Source organism: Pseudophryne corroboree, chromosome 4, assembly GCF_028390025.1.
Source record: "Pseudophryne corroboree isolate aPseCor3 chromosome 4, aPseCor3.hap2, whole genome shotgun sequence".
NCBI classification, from domain to species: Eukaryota; Metazoa; Chordata; class Amphibia; order Anura; family Myobatrachidae; genus Pseudophryne; species Pseudophryne corroboree.
In genome coordinates, this window is record NC_086447.1 from 218,937,027 (window position 1) to 218,952,678 (window position 15,652).

At 47.9% G+C, this 15,652-nt stretch overlaps 1 long non-coding RNA gene across 2 annotated transcripts in view; it reads left to right on the forward strand.

Annotated features, from left to right (window-relative positions):
- The window catches only part of LOC134911281 (uncharacterized), an 87,854-nt gene that overhangs the window by 26,297 nt on the left and 45,905 nt on the right, over window positions 1-15,652 (forward strand). The window lies entirely within an intron of this gene.

Below are 15,652 nucleotides of genomic sequence, written 5' to 3' on the forward strand. Positions count from 1 at the left end.
GGGAACCTCCGGCCAGCAAAGCTGTTTGTCAGCGAGGCACGCCGCCGCTTAGTCCGGCAGCGGCATGTCTCAGCTGTCAGGGCAGGGAGGAGAGCACAGCTACTATGTCCGGCGGCAGCGGCGGGTAGGATCTCAATCCGCCGCTGGTTCATGAGCCAATCAGAGCTTGCGGATCGCAGCCAATCAGAAGCTGCCACTGCCGGTCCGCAAGCTCTGATTGGCTCACAAACTGGCAGCTGGTTTGAGGTCCTACATGCCGCCGGACATAGCCACGCTCTCCTCCCTGTCGTGACCTGACAGCTGAGACACGCCGTCGCCGGACGGAGCTGCAGCAGCGGTGAGCGGTCTGGCACTGTGGGGGCATTTATGTATCTGGCACTGCAATGGCATATGTGTCTCTGGCACTGCACTATTGGGGGCATATGTGTATCACGTCCCATTTTAATTGGCCAACCCATTTTTTGGCATGCGCACGCACTCAGTACCGCTAAGGGGCATAACTACTGGGGGCATAACTACTGGGGGGCAGGGTAATCTTTAAGTTGATAATTTTTGTATGGCCCCCGAAGGATTTTATAAATATCCAAATGGCCCTTGGTAGAAAAAAGGTTCCCCACCCCTGCTGTAGTGCAATAAAATCTATTCTTTGCGGTTGTAGTAGTCCACTGGTTTGTGATGGGGAACGATGATGGAGATGTGAGTCCCGTCGATGACATCTGCACACTGGGGATATCCGCACCTCAAGAAACCTTGAATGGTGTCATCTAGGCGTTGTCCTTGAGGCAAGGAGACAAAGCGATGATAGAGGTTATCCAGTATTACCTGCAGCACCATTTTTAATGACATCCATAGGGTTTGATCTGGGCAGTGGAAACAGGGTCTGTGCCGGATCCGAAATGCTGGGTTGGACCCGAGATTTTGGTGGAAAAAGGGTATAATTTATGAGTGTCATGAGTGTCCCAGTTTAAAGGGGTAGTATGGTAAGCCCACAAATAGTGTATTAGAACTACAATACATACTTTTTCTAGGATAGTCAGCAAGGCTGCAGCAATTACACTCAATAATGAGACAAGTATTTAGTGCACCTTGTTCATTAACAGAGTGTAACTCAAATACTTTCAGTTAATGAAGTTACTGTGTTTTACCTGTAAATGCCTTGTTAGCATGCATTAGCCATATACTGATCTTTTCTATGGTGCTCAAACTATGTTAATTCCCAGAGTTAATATAAAGCCAGGTAATCTGCTACACAGCTTGCATGGCTGATTTATTGTATTTGCACACAAGGGTGTGAGACTCACCATGTTTACTCATGTCAGAAACATAACACATTGGAATAGAATATATATATATATATATATATATATACATACATATATATATATATATAATAACATATGTACTTTATTCATCACAATTATTATTTCACAACTAAATTGTTACATTATTAAACACATTGCATGTGTTCTCTTTTTTTGTTTGGATTTGCTTCTCTTGTTTCTGGAGATAGTTTCATAGTTTAATCACAGTAAGGTTGGTTGTATAAACTTTAGTTTATAGAGAGGTTTGTGATTTTGCTTAATATGATTGCCGACACCTGTTTTGAACAGGTTAATGGACAAGAAAGGTGTTACAGTGCAGGTGATGGCAATCATAAATTAAGAGGGAAGTCCAGGAGCAGAGCATATAACAAGTAATGCTCCATATGCCCTCTATATGTCAGTAGACCCTAAAGCTGGCCATACACCTAAAGATTTATTGTCAGATGTGGCTGGTTGGAATGAAAATCTGGTAATGTATGGAAGCAAATGACAATTGACCATTTGTTCCCAAACACTGAAAAAATTAGATCTATGGTAAGAACTTACCGTTGTTAAATCTCTTTCTGCGAGGTACACTGGGCTCCAGAAGGGTTAACATCGGGGTGTAGAGTAGAATCTTGATCCGAGGCACCAACAGGCTCAAAGCTTTGATTGTTCCCAAGATGCACAGCGCCGCCTCCTCTTTAACCCCGCCTCCGTGCACAGGAGCTCAGTTTCGTTAACCAGCCCAATGCAGTAGCAGATACCAGAGACGACAATCGCTCGTAGCCAATTACATCACACACTCAACGCAGGAGAGGATGTCATCGGCTATACCATACCAACCCAAAGAAGCTAAGTGCGTCAGGGTGAGCACCTTGTGGAGCCCAGTGTACCTTGCTGAAAGAGATTTAACAACGGTAAGTTCTTACCATAAATCTCGTTTTCTGCTGCGGGTACACTGGGCTCCACAAGGATTAGCATTGGGGATGTCCTAAAGCAGTTCCTTATGGGAGGGGACGCAATGTAGCGGGCACAAGAACCCGGTGTCCAAAGGAAGCATCCTGGGAGGCGGAAGTATCAAAGGCATAGAACCTTATAAACGTGTTCCCTGAGGACCACGTTGCCGCCTTGCACAATTGTTCAAGGGTCGCACCACGGTGGGCCGCCCAAGAAGGTCCAACCGACCGAGTAGAATGGGCTTTGATGGTAGCAGGAGCTGGACGACCAGCCTGTATATAAGCATGTGCAATCACCATTCTAATCCATCTGGCCAGGGTCTACTTGGAAGCAGGCCAGCCACGTTTGTGAAAACCAAACAGAACAAACAGAGAATCAGATTTCCTAATGGAGGATGTTCTCTTCACATAGATACGGAGAGGCCGTACCACATCCAAAGACCAAGCGGCATCAGGCGCCCACATTGGAACAGGCCCACAGCATCTGTTGTGCTGCTGCAGCCAGTAATTTTTTATCCTGCTACAGCAGCCTGCCAGTGACCATCTGAAGCCCGGCCCACGACCTCTCCCATGTGCAGGGACCTCTTCCCTCCTGCTGCGACCACCAGGGGACCAGATACCGGCGCCGATAACTACTGCACTCACATCACACAGTGATATCACACAGGAACCGCCCTATGAGGGTAACTCAGTTCTGACCCCAGCAGCAAATTTGTTAGCAGTTGGGCAAAACCATGGGGGTCATTCCGAGTTGTTCGCTCGTTATTTTTTTCTCGCAACGGAGCGATTAGTCGCTAATGCGCATGCGCAATGTCCGCAGTGCGACTGCGCCAAGTAAATTTGCTATGCAGGTAGGTATTTTACTCACGGCATTACAAGGTTTTTTCTTCGTTCTGGTGATCGTAATGTGATTGACAGGAAGTGGGTGTTTCTGGGCGGAAACTGGCCGTTTTATGGGAGTGTGTGGAAAAACGCTACCGTTTCTGGGAAAAACGCGGGAGTGGCTGGAGAAACGGAGGAGTGTCTGGGCGAACGCTGAGTGTGTTTGTGACGTCAAACCAGGAACTACAAGCACTGAACTGATCGCACTGGCAGAGTAAGTCTCGAGCTACTCAGAAACTGCACAGAGAAGTCTTTTCGCAATATTGCGAATCTTTCGTTCGCAATTTTGATAAGCTAAGATTCACTCCCAGTAGGCGGCGGCTTAGCGTGTGCAAAGCTGCTAAAAGCAGCTTGCGAGCGAACAACTCGGAATGACCCCCCATGTGCACTATAGAGGGGGCAGATATAACATGTGCAGAGAGAGTTAGATTTGGGTGGTTTATTTTGTTTCTGTGCAGAGTAAATACTGGCTGCTTTATTTTTACATTGCAATATAGATTTCAGATTGAGCACACCCCACCCAAATCTAATTCTCTCTGCACATGTTATATCTGCCCCCACTGCTTTGCCCAACTGCTAACAAATTTGCTGCTGCGATCAGGTCTGAATTAGGCCATATATCTGGTGTGCACTGAGAAGCAAACTGCAGGTCCTTGATTAATGTGAGTGGGTCACTGGTCGCATCAGTGAGCGGAGTGAGCTGACAACTACTTAAAGGCTGGGTCCTGGGTAAGTGACTGATCCTCCAGAAAGGTGTCAGCTCAGTCCTCATGGCTGCTGGCGAACCACTCACATGACAGGCCAGTGAAAATAGGATTTTGATAACCTACCGGTAAATCCTTTTCTCCTAGTCCGTAGAGGATGCTGGGGACGACATCAAGACCATGGGGTATAGACGGGATCCGCAGGAGACATGGGCACTCTAAAGACTTTTCATTGGGTGCGAACTGTCTCCTCCCTCTATGCCCCTCCTCCAAACCTCAGTTGTAGGAACTGTGCCCAGGGAGACTGACATTTAGAGGAAAGGAATTACTTAACTAATGGTGAGATATCTACCAACTCACACCCTCAACCATGCCGCACACATGGCTTTCAACATAACACACGCCAACTGGCATGTACCAATTGCAGCAACATGCTGAACTAAAATAACACAACTTGTGTAACTGTAATAACTAAACTGCAGGTAAAATACGCACTGGGACGGGCGCCCAGCATCCTCTACGGACTGGGAGAAAAGGATTTACCGGTAGGTTATCAAAATCCTATTTTCTCATACGTCTTAGAGGATGCTGGGGATGACATCAAGTCCATGGGGTCTATACCAAAGCTCCAGTACGGGCGGGAGAGTGCGGATGACCCTGCAGCACCGATTGACCAAACTTGAGGTCCTCATCGGCCAAGGTGTCAAACTTGTAGAACTTAGCAAATGTGTTTGACCCTGACCAAGTAGCTGCTCGGCAAAGTTGTAATGCCGAGACCCCCCGGGCAGCCGCCCAGGATGAGCCCACCTTCCTAGTCGAGTGGGCCTTTACCGACATCGGTAACGGCAATCCAGCCGTAGTATGAGCTTGCTGAATCGTATTTCTTATCCAACGTGCAATAGTCTGCTTGGAAGCAGGACAGCCAATCTTGTTGTGAGCATACAGGACAAACAGAGCCTCTGTTTTCCGTATACGCGCCGTTCTAGCGACCTAGATTTCAAAGCTCTAACCACATGTAGAGATTTTGAAAAAGGTGAATGTGTCAGTAACTACTGGCACTACAATAGGTTGGTTTATGTGGAAAGATGAAACCACCTTCGGAAGAATATGTTGACGAGTCCTCAACTCTGCCCTATCTTCATGGAAGATCAGGTAAGGGCTCATGTGAGACAAGGCCCCCAATTCAGACACCCGCTTTGCGGATGCCAAAGCCAAAAGCATCACCACTTTCCAAATGAGAAACTTCAACTCTATCTTTTGTAAAGGCTCAAACCAATCCGATTGAAGGAACTGCAATACCACGTTAAGGTCGCATGGTGCCACTGGAGGCACGAATGGAGGCTGGATGTGCAGAACCCCTTTCACAAAGGTCTGAACCTCTGGAAGAGAGGCCAATTGTTTCTGGAAGAACACTGACAAGGCTGAAATCTGGACCATGATTGATGCCAATCGGAGGCCCGCCTCCACACCATCCTGCAAAAAATGGAGAAAACGTCCTAAATTAAACTCTTCCGTAGGAGCTTTCTTGGATTCACACCAAGATACATATTTTCTCCAAATATGGTGGTAATGTTTTGACGTTACTCCCTTTCTGGCCTGAATAAGGGTGGGGATGACTTCCTCTGGAATACCCTTCCTGGCTAGGATACGGCGCTCAACAGCCATGCCCTCAAACGTAGCTGCGGTAAGTCTTGGTAAACACACGGCCCCTGCTGCAGCAGGTCCTCTCGAGTAACTGCTGAAGATCTGGGTACCAAGCCCTCCTTGGCCAGTCTGGGGCAATGAAGATTGCTCGAACCCTTGTTTTTCTTATGATCCTGAGTACTCTTGGGATCAGCGGAAGTGGAGGGAAGACATACACAGACGGAAACACCCACTGGGTCACCAGTGCATCCACTGCTACTGCTTGAGGGTCTCTCGACCTGGAACAGTATCTCTGAAGCTTCTTGTTGAGACGAGACGCCATCATGTCTATTTGAGGAACTCCCCAAAGACTTGTCACCTCTGCGAAGACTTCTTGGTGGAGGCCCCACTCTCCTGGATGGAGATCGTGTCTGCTGAGGAAGTCTGCTTCCCAGTTGTCTACTCCCAGAATGAATATTGCTGACAGAGCTTGTAGATGTTTTCTGCCCAGCGGAGGATTTTTGTCGCCTCTGCCATTGCCGGTCTGCTTTTCGTTCCGCCCTGCCTGTTTATGTATGCGACTGCTGTTATATTGTCCACCAGGATCTGCACGGGACGGTCTTGAAGAAGATGTACCGCTTGTTGAAGGCCGTTGAAAATGGCTCTTAGCTACAGAACGTTTATGTGAAGGCAGGCTTCCTGTTGTGACCAACGTCCCTGGAAGTTTTCTCCCTGACAGACTGCTCCCCAGCCTCAGAGACTTGCATCCGTGGTTACCAGGACCCAGTTCTGAATCCCGAAGCTGCGTCCCTCTAGTAGGTGAGAGCTGTGTAACCACCACAGGAGCGAAATCCTGGTTTTTGACGACAGGATTATCTTTCTGTGCATGTGTAGGTGTGACCCCGACCACTTGTCCAATAGGTCCCACTGGAATACTCTGGCATGGAACCTGCCAAACTGTATGGCCTCGTAGGCCGCCACCATCTTCCCCAACAACCGAATGCACTGATGGATCGACACATTTGATGGTTTCAATATCTGTTTTACCATTTTTGGGATTTCCAGAGCCTTTTCCTGCGGAAGAAATACTCTCTGAACTTCTGTGTCCAGAATCATCCCGAGGAAAGACAACCTTGTAGTCTGTTTCAACTGTGACTTTGGGTAATTCGTGATCCACCCGTGTTGTTGGAGTATTGACAGAGAGAGTGTTATGTTTTGTAACAACTGCTCCCTGGATATCGCCTTTATCAGGAGGTCGTCCAGATAAGGAATTATATTGACTCCTTTCTGACAAAGGAGAACCATCATCTCCGCCATCACCTTGGTGAATACCCTTGGCGCCGAGAGACCGAAAGGTAACATCTGGAATTGGTAATGACAATCCTGAACCGCGAATCTCAGATAAACCTGGTGAGGAGGATAAATGGGAACATGTAGGTAAGTATCCTTTATGTCCACCGACACCAAGTAATCCCCCTCCTCCAGACTGGCAATCACTGCCCGAAGTGATTCCATCTTGAACTTGAACCTTTTATATGTAACCATTCAGATCCTTTAGATTTAGGATCGGTCTGACCGAGCTGTCCGGCTTCGGAACCACAAAGAGGCTTGAATAAAAACCCCTCCCTTGACATAATTTTTGGATTGCGCTGTTACTGGTTCTCTTTCGGACGGAGAAACTGGCAAGGTCGATTTGAAAAATCGGCATGAGGGAACATCCTGAAACTCCAGCCTGTACCGCTGGGATACTATTTGCAAAACCCAGGGATCCAGGCCAGACAGAATCCAATCCTGGCTGAAGAGTCTGAGACGTGCCCCCACCCGAGCGGCCTCCCGCAAGGGAGCTCCAGCGTCATGCTGAGGATTTGGCAGAAGTAGGGGTAGACTTCTGCTCTTGGGAACCTGGAGCCGCTGTGGGCTTCTTTCTCCTTCCACTACCTGCAAAGAAGGGGGAACCTCTCGTCTTTTTGTATTTATTGGGCCGAAAGGACTGCATTTGCGAGTGATAGGTCTTTTTTGCCGCTGCAGGCGCAGATGGTAAAAATGTCGACTTACCTGCGGTAGCCGCCGAGACAAACGCATCCAGGCCATCGCCAAATAAGGCCTCACCTTCATATGGGAGAACCTCCGTGTTTCTTTTGGAATCTGCATCCGTGTTCCACTAGCGAATCCACAACGTCAGCCTAGCCGATACTGCCATGGTAGCGGCCTGTGAACTCAAGAGTCCAATATCCTTCATTGCTTCCAGAATGTAGGCGGCAGCGTCCTTGATATTCCCTAACTTAAGGAGTATCTCATCTTTATCAATCGTGTCAATTTCTGATGACACGCTTCTGACCATTTTTCAATAGCGCGACTCACCCATGTGCAGGCATAAGTGGGCCTAATCAGTGTACCATTGGTAACATAAATGGATTTCAATGTTGTTTCAATTTTGCGGTCTGCCGGCTCTTTAAGAGAAGCCGTGCCAGGAGCAGGGAGAATTACCTTCTTTGTCAACCTGGAAAGTGCACTGTCTAACACAGGGGGTGACTCCCACTTTTTCCTGTACTCAGCCGGGAAAGGGTAAGCTATGTGAATTCTTTTGGGAATACGAAATCTTTTATCAGGATCACCCACATCCCTTCAAACAGAGCATTTAGTTCGTGTGAAGGGGGGAACGTGACTTTGGACTTCTTTTTCTTACATACATACGCCTTCTCCTGAGGTATAGGAGTGGTTTCTGTAACCTCCAACACGTCCCTTATAGCCTCAATCATATATTGTATATTTTTTGCCAATTTATGATCTATCTCTCTGGACTCACTATCGTCGACACAAGAGTCAGAATCCGTGTCGGTATGAGTGTTTACAACATTTGCAAATGGTCTCTTATGTGACCCAGAGGGGCCCCCCGCATAAGGAATAACAGCATCCTGAAAAATCATATCTTCCACAGATTTTCTCCAGCATGCAGCCTTAGATTCAGATTTATCTAATCTACGGTTAATCAGATGCATACTGTCACGTATCTCTTTCACCCATGCAGGCTCTTGGTGTGCCGGTAGCGCCACCACATTACAACTCTGTGTCCCTAAAATGGCTTCCTCCGGGGAGGAACTCCCTGCCTCAGACATGCCTCACACGTGTATAGCACACCAACAGACACACTGGGACTTATTTTGGGGACAGACCCACAGTAAAATATGTCAGAGGGACACAGGACAGGAGCAGCCAGTTCACAATCCCAGCACCAGTATTTTCTGTGAACACAGTATGTCCACAGCCTAACAGCGCTTTTTAAATAGTAATATACACTGTCAAATGCACCACAATCGCTTTGTGCCCCCCCCCTTAATAGCACCCTGTACATGTCAGAAGTGGAGGAGAGGACTAGCGTGTTCTCTGCAGCCTGAGGAGAGAGAGAAAATGGTGCTGAGTAGTGTGCTGGCTGCCTGAGGAAGAAGCTCCGCCCCCGCAATGGCGCGTCCTTACACTCATACAAACTAGAGCTGAGCGGGTTCGGTTCCTCGAGATCCGAACCCCCCCGAACTTCACCTATTTTACACGGAGCCGAGGCAGCCTCGGATCTTCCCGCCTTGCTCGGTTAACCCGAGCGCGCCCGAAGTCATCATCCCGCTGTCGTATTCTAGCGAGATTCGTATTGCATATAAAGAGCCGCGCGTCGCCGCCATTTTCACTCGTGCATTGGAGATGATAGCGAGAGGACGTGGCTGCGTTCTATCAGTTTCTGTGTTCAGTGTGCTGCAAATATCTGTGCTCAGTGTGCTGCAAATATCTGTGCTCAGTGTGCTGCAAATATCTGTGCTCAGTGTGCTGCAAATATCTACGTTCTCTGCCTGACAACGCTCCATATCTGTGCTGCATTGTAGTATATAGTAGGACAGTGCAGAATTTTGCTGACCACCAGTATATATATAGAAGTACGGTACAGTAGGCCATTGCTCTACCTCTGTGTCGTCAAGTATACTATCCATCCATACATGTGCTGCATTGTAGTTGTGCGCAGTATATAGTAGGAGGACAGTGCAGAATTTTGCTGACCACCAGTATATATATAGCAGTATGGTACAGTAGTCCATTGCTCTACCTCTGTGTCATCAAGTATACTATCCATCCATACCTGTGCTGCATTGTAGTTGTGCGCATTATATAGTAGGAGGACAGTGCAGAATTTTGCTGACCACCAGTATATATATATAGCAGTACGGTACAGTAGGCCATTGCTCTACCTCTGTGTCGTCAAGTATACTATCCATCCATACCTGTGCTGCATTGTAGTTGTGCACAGTATATAGTAGGAGGACAGTGCAGAATTTTGCTGACCACCAGTATATATATAGCAGAACGGTACAGTAGGCCATTGCTATTGATATATTACTGGCATATAATTCCACACATTAAAAAATGGAGAACAAAAATGTGGAGGGAAAAATAGGGAAAGATCAAGATCCACTTCCACCTCGTGCTGAAACTGCTGCCACTAGTCATGGCCGAGACGATGAAATACCATCAACGTCGTCTGCCAAGGCCGATGCCCAATGTCATAGTAGAGAGCATGTAAAATCCAAAAAACAAAAGTTCAGTAAAATGACCCAAAAATCAAAATTAAAAGCGTCTGATGAGAAGCGTAAACTTGCCATTATGCCATTTACGACACGGAGTGGCAAGGAACGGCTGAGGCCCTGTCCTATGTTCATGGCTAGTGGTTCAGCTTCACATGAGGATGGAAGCACTCATCCTCCCGCTAGAAAAATGAAAAGACTTAAGCTGGCAAAAGCACAGCAAAGAACTGTACGTTCTTCTAAATCACAAATCCCCAAGGAGAGTCCAATTGTGTCGGTTGCGATGCCTGACCTTCCCAACACTGGACGGGAAGAAGCGGCGCCTTCCACCTTTTGCACGCCCCCTGTAAGTGCTGGAAGGAGCACCCGCAGTCCAGTTCCTGATAGTCAAATTGAAGATGTCACTGTTGAAGTACACCAGGATGAGGATATGGGTGTTGCTGGCGCTGAGGAGGAAATTGACAAGGAGGATTCTGATGGTGAGGTGGTTTGTTTAAGTCAGGCACCCGGGGAGACACCTGTTGTCCGTGGGACGAATATGGCCATTGACATGCCTGGTCAAATGACAAAAAAAAAATCACCTCTTCGGTGTGGAATTATTTTAACAGAAATGCGGACAACAGGTGTCAAGCCGTGTGTTGCCTTTGTCAAGCTGTAATAAGTAGGGGTAAGGACGTTAACCACCTAGGAACATCCTCCCTTATACGTCACCTGGAGCGCATTCATCAGAAGTCATTGACAAGTTCAAAAACTTTGGGTGACAGCGGAAGCAGTCCACTAACCACTAAATCCCTTCCTCTTGTAACCAAGCTCCTGCAAACCACACCACCAACTCCCTCAGTGTCAATTTCCTTCTTAGACAGGAACGCCAATAGTCCTGCAGGCCATGTCACTGGCAAGTCTGACGAGTCCTCTCCTGCCTGGGATTCCTCCGATGGATCCTTGAGTGTAACGCCTACTGCTGCTGGCGCTGCTGTTGTTGTTGCTGGGAGTCGATCATCATCCCAGAGGGGAAGTCGGAAGACCACCTGTACTACTTCCAGTAAGCAATTGACTGTCCAACAGTCCTTTGCGAGGAAGATGAAATATCACAGCAGTCATCCTGCTGCAAAGCGGATAATTCAGGTCTTGGCAGCTGCGGTGGTGTTAAACGTGTGTCCGGTATCCACCGTTAATTCACAGGGAATTAGAGAACTGATTGAGGTACTGTGTCCCCGGTACCAAATACCATCTAGGTTCCATTTCTCTAGGCAGGCGATACCGAGAATGTACACAGACCTCAGAAAAAGAGTCACCAGTGTCCTAAAAAATGCAGTTGTACCCAATGTCCACTTAACCACGGACATGTGGACAAGTGGAGCAGGGCAGACTCAGGACTATATGACTGTGACAGCCCACTGGGTAGATGTATTGCCACCCGCAGCAAGAACAGCAGCGGCGGCACCAGTAGCAGCATCTCGCAAATGCCAACTCGTTCCTAGGCAGGCTACGCTTTGTATCACAGCTTTCCATAAGAGGAACACAGCTGACAACCTCTTACGGAAACTGAGGAACATCATCGCAGAATGGCTTACCCCAATTAGACTCTCCTGGGGAGAGCCATTAATATTGTGCGTGCATTACATCTGGGAAAATTCCAGCACGTCCCATGTTTTGCACATACATTGAATTTGGTGGTGCAGAATTTTGTAAAAAAAACGACAGGGGCGTGCAAGAGATGCTGTCGGTGGCCCGAAGAATTGCGGGCCACTTTCGGCATTCAGCCACCGCATGCCGTAGACTGGAGCACCAGCAAACACTCCTGAACCTGCCCCGCCATCATCTGAAGCAAGAGGTGGTAACGAGGTGGAATTCAACCCTTTATATGCTTCAGAGGATGGAGGAGCAGCAAAAGGCCATTCAAGCCTATACATCTGCCTACGATATAGGCAAAGGAGGTGGAATGCACCTGACTCAAGCGCAGTGGAGAATGATTTCAACGTTGTGCAAGATTCTGCAAGCCTTTGAACTTGCCACACGTGAAGTCAGTTCAGACACTGCCAGCCTGAGTCAGGTCATTCCCCTCATCAGGCTTTTGTAGAAGCAGCTGGAGAGATTGAAGGAGGAGCTAAAACAGAGCGATTCCGCTAGGCATGTGGGACTTGTGGATGGAGCCCTTAATTCGCTTAACCAGGATTCACGGGTGGTCAATCTGTTGAAATCAGAGCACTACATTTTGGCCACCGTGCTCGATCCTAGGTTTAAAGCCTACGTTGTATCTCTCTTTCCGGCAGACACAAGTCTGCAGAGGTGCAAATACCTGCTGGTGAGACACTTGTCAAGTCAAGCGGAACGTGACCCGTCAACAGCTCCTCCTTCACATTCTCCCGCAACTGGGGCTGCAAGGAAAAGGCTAAGAATTCCGAGCCCACCCGCTGGCGGTGATGCAGGGCAGTCTGGAGCGAGTGCTGACATCTGGTCTGGACTGAAGGACCTGCCAACGATTACGGACATGTCGTCTACTGTCACTGCATATGATTCTGTCACCATTGAAAGAATGGTGGAGGATTATATGAGTGACAGCATCCAAGTAAGCACGTCAGACAGTCCGTATGTATACTGGCAGGAAAAAGAGGCAATTTGGAGGCCCTTGCACAAACTGGCTTTATTTTACCTAAGTTGCCCCCACTACAGTGTGTACTCCGAAGGAGTGTTTAGTGCAGCCGCTCACCTTGTCAGCAATCGGCGTACGAGGTTACTTCCAGAAAATGTGGAGAAGATGATGTTCATCAAAATGAATTATAATCAATTCCTCCGTGGAGACATTCACCAGCAATTGCCTCCAGAAAGTACACAGGGACCTGAGATGGTGGATTCCAGTGGGGACAAATTAATAATCTGTGAGGAGGGGGATGTACACAGTGAAAGGGGTGAGCAATCAGACGATGAGGAGGAGGTGGACATATTGCCTCTGTAGAGCCAGTTTGTGCAAGGAGAGATTGATTGCTTCTTTTTTGGTGGGGGCCCAAACCAACCAGTAATTTCAGTCACAGTCGTGTGGCAGACCCTGTCGCTGAAATGATGGGTTTGTTAAAGTGTGCATGTCCTGTTTATACAACATAAGGGTGGGTGGGAGGGCCCAAGGACAATTCCATCTTGCACCTCTTTCTTCTTTAATTTTTCTTTGCATCATGTGCTGTTTGGGGACTAGTTTTTTAAGTGCCATCCTGTCTGACACTGTAGTGCCACTCCTAGATGGGCCAGGTGTTTGTGTCGGCCACTTGGGTCGCTTAGCTTAGCCATCCAGCGACCTTGGTGCACCTCTTTTTTGCTTTGCACCATGTGCTGTTTGGGGACTATTTTTTTAAGTGCCATCCTGTCTGACACTGCAGTGCCACTCCTAGATGGGCCAGGTGTTTGTGTCGGCCACAAGGGTCGCTTAGCTTAGCCATCCAGCGACCTTGGTGCACCTCTTTTTTTCTTTGCATCATATGCTGTTTGAGGACTAGTTTTTTAAGTGCCAGTGCCACTTCTAGATGGGCCAGGTGTTTGTGCCGGCCACTTGAGTCGCTTAGCTTAGTCATCCAGCGACCTAGGTGCAAATTTTAGGACTAAAAATAATATTGTGAGGTGTGAGGTGTTCAGAATAGACTGGAAATGAGTGGAAATTATGGTTATTGAGGTTAATAATATTATGGGATCAAAATGACCCCCAAATTCTATGATTTAAGCTGTTTTTGAAAAAAAAACACCCGAATCCGACAAAAATTTTTTACGAAGGTTTTGCCAAAACGCGTCCGAATCCAAAACACGGCCGCGGAACCGAATCCAAAACCAAAACACAAAACCCGAAAAATGTCCGGTGCACATCACTAAACAAACACTGTAATATTTATACTGGTGGGGGTAGGGCTGTGCCAGCGGCAACTTATGCCCCCTTTTAGCCAGTTTGAGGTATTTTTCTTGCTGCCCAGGGCGCCCCCCCCCCCCCCGCGCGCCCTGCACCCTGTAGTGCCTGTGTGTGGGCAGCAATGGCGCGCTGCACTCCCGCCAGACGCGCAGCACCTCAACCGTCACTTACTTGATAGAAGATCATTCTTCTTATACTCACCTGTCTTCTGACTTCTGGCTCTGTGAGGGAGGTGACAGCGTGCTGTGGGAGTGAGCATCTAGACACGGCTAGCGTTCAGTTCCCTTCAGGAGCTAATGGTGTCCTGTCAGCCAGAAGCAGAGCCATGAAACTCTGAGGAAGTTGGTTCTGCTTCTGCCCCCTCAGTCCCACGAAGCAGGGAGTCTGTTGCCAGCAGACCTCCTTGAAAATAAAAAACCTAACATAAGTCTTTTCAGAGAAACTCAGTAGAGCTCCTCAGAGTGCATCCAGTCGACCTGGGCACATTTCTAAAACTGAGGTCTGGAGGAGGGGCATAGAGGGGGGAGCCAGTTCGCACCCAATGAAAAGTCTTTAGAGTGCCCATGTCTCCTGCGGATCTTGTCTATACCCTATGGTCTTGATGTCATCCCCAGCATCCTCTAGGACGTATGAGAAATGATTTTGATAAAGAAATATGTATGTGTCACAAATGAGAAAAATATGTACCATGATTCGCTGCAGCTTATACTAGCATACTGCTATGCACTACAGCCAATAGGTTTCTGCCATGCCCCCAACCCCTCAAAAAAGTCAGCAGCTGCAGAGGCATCAAGCATTTGCACTTTTCAGTCTCTTCACATCACCAGTGCAAGTGATCAGCACAACCACGGCATCCCCAGCGCAAGGAGCAGGAGGAAAGGTGTCAACCTTTTGCCGCTGGCAGCGTATGGCTGCCTGGACCTTACTGAACCACTGTACAAGTAATATGCGGGGAGCAAACCGAGTGTGCTGCCTGTAGTGTTTTATATCTTGTCTGTGGGGCCTTTTTTTGGGGTATTGTACAGATCCATAACTAGACTTTCCCGAGAGATAATTGCCTCCAATAGGGACCTATAAATAAAAAAATAAATATAATGTGTGTGTGTGTGTGTGTGTGTGTGTGTGTATGTATAAATATATACTAGCTATAGCATACACACCTGCTGATGTCGGCTGCAACAAGGGAGGAGGAGTGGGACCATGCTGCATTCTGCAGCATGGCCCTTGTAACCAATATCTCATTTCGGACCTGCATGGATCGCTATTGAGGCTGAGATAGCTATTTTTACAAATCTACTATTGCTAAAAATCGCATGTGAAGAGCCGCCCAGAAAAGATAAAAGACGCCCACTGATGCATTCTAAAATCTGTGTAGGTATTAGCAGATTCGCAATGCATATACAAAATGAGCACCATCGACATTTGCGGCTGAACAATGACAATGCACTGGGCGACATGTTTGTGACCACAGCGTTCAAAGATGATGTCAGATGCCCCCCTACCCACAAACGCCATGTTACCACCCACAGCTGATCACTTCCTGTTAATCAAAATGCATCCTCTTTACAATTAGTGCAATCGCATTTTGCCCTTCTCGCATGCACAGTCTGACGATAATCGCTCACTGCGTGCAATCTCACATTTGCAAACGGTAGTGAATCAGGTCCACTGATCACAAGACCAATGCCGGGATCCCGACATCAATCACAGTGTCAGCGCCGGAATCCCG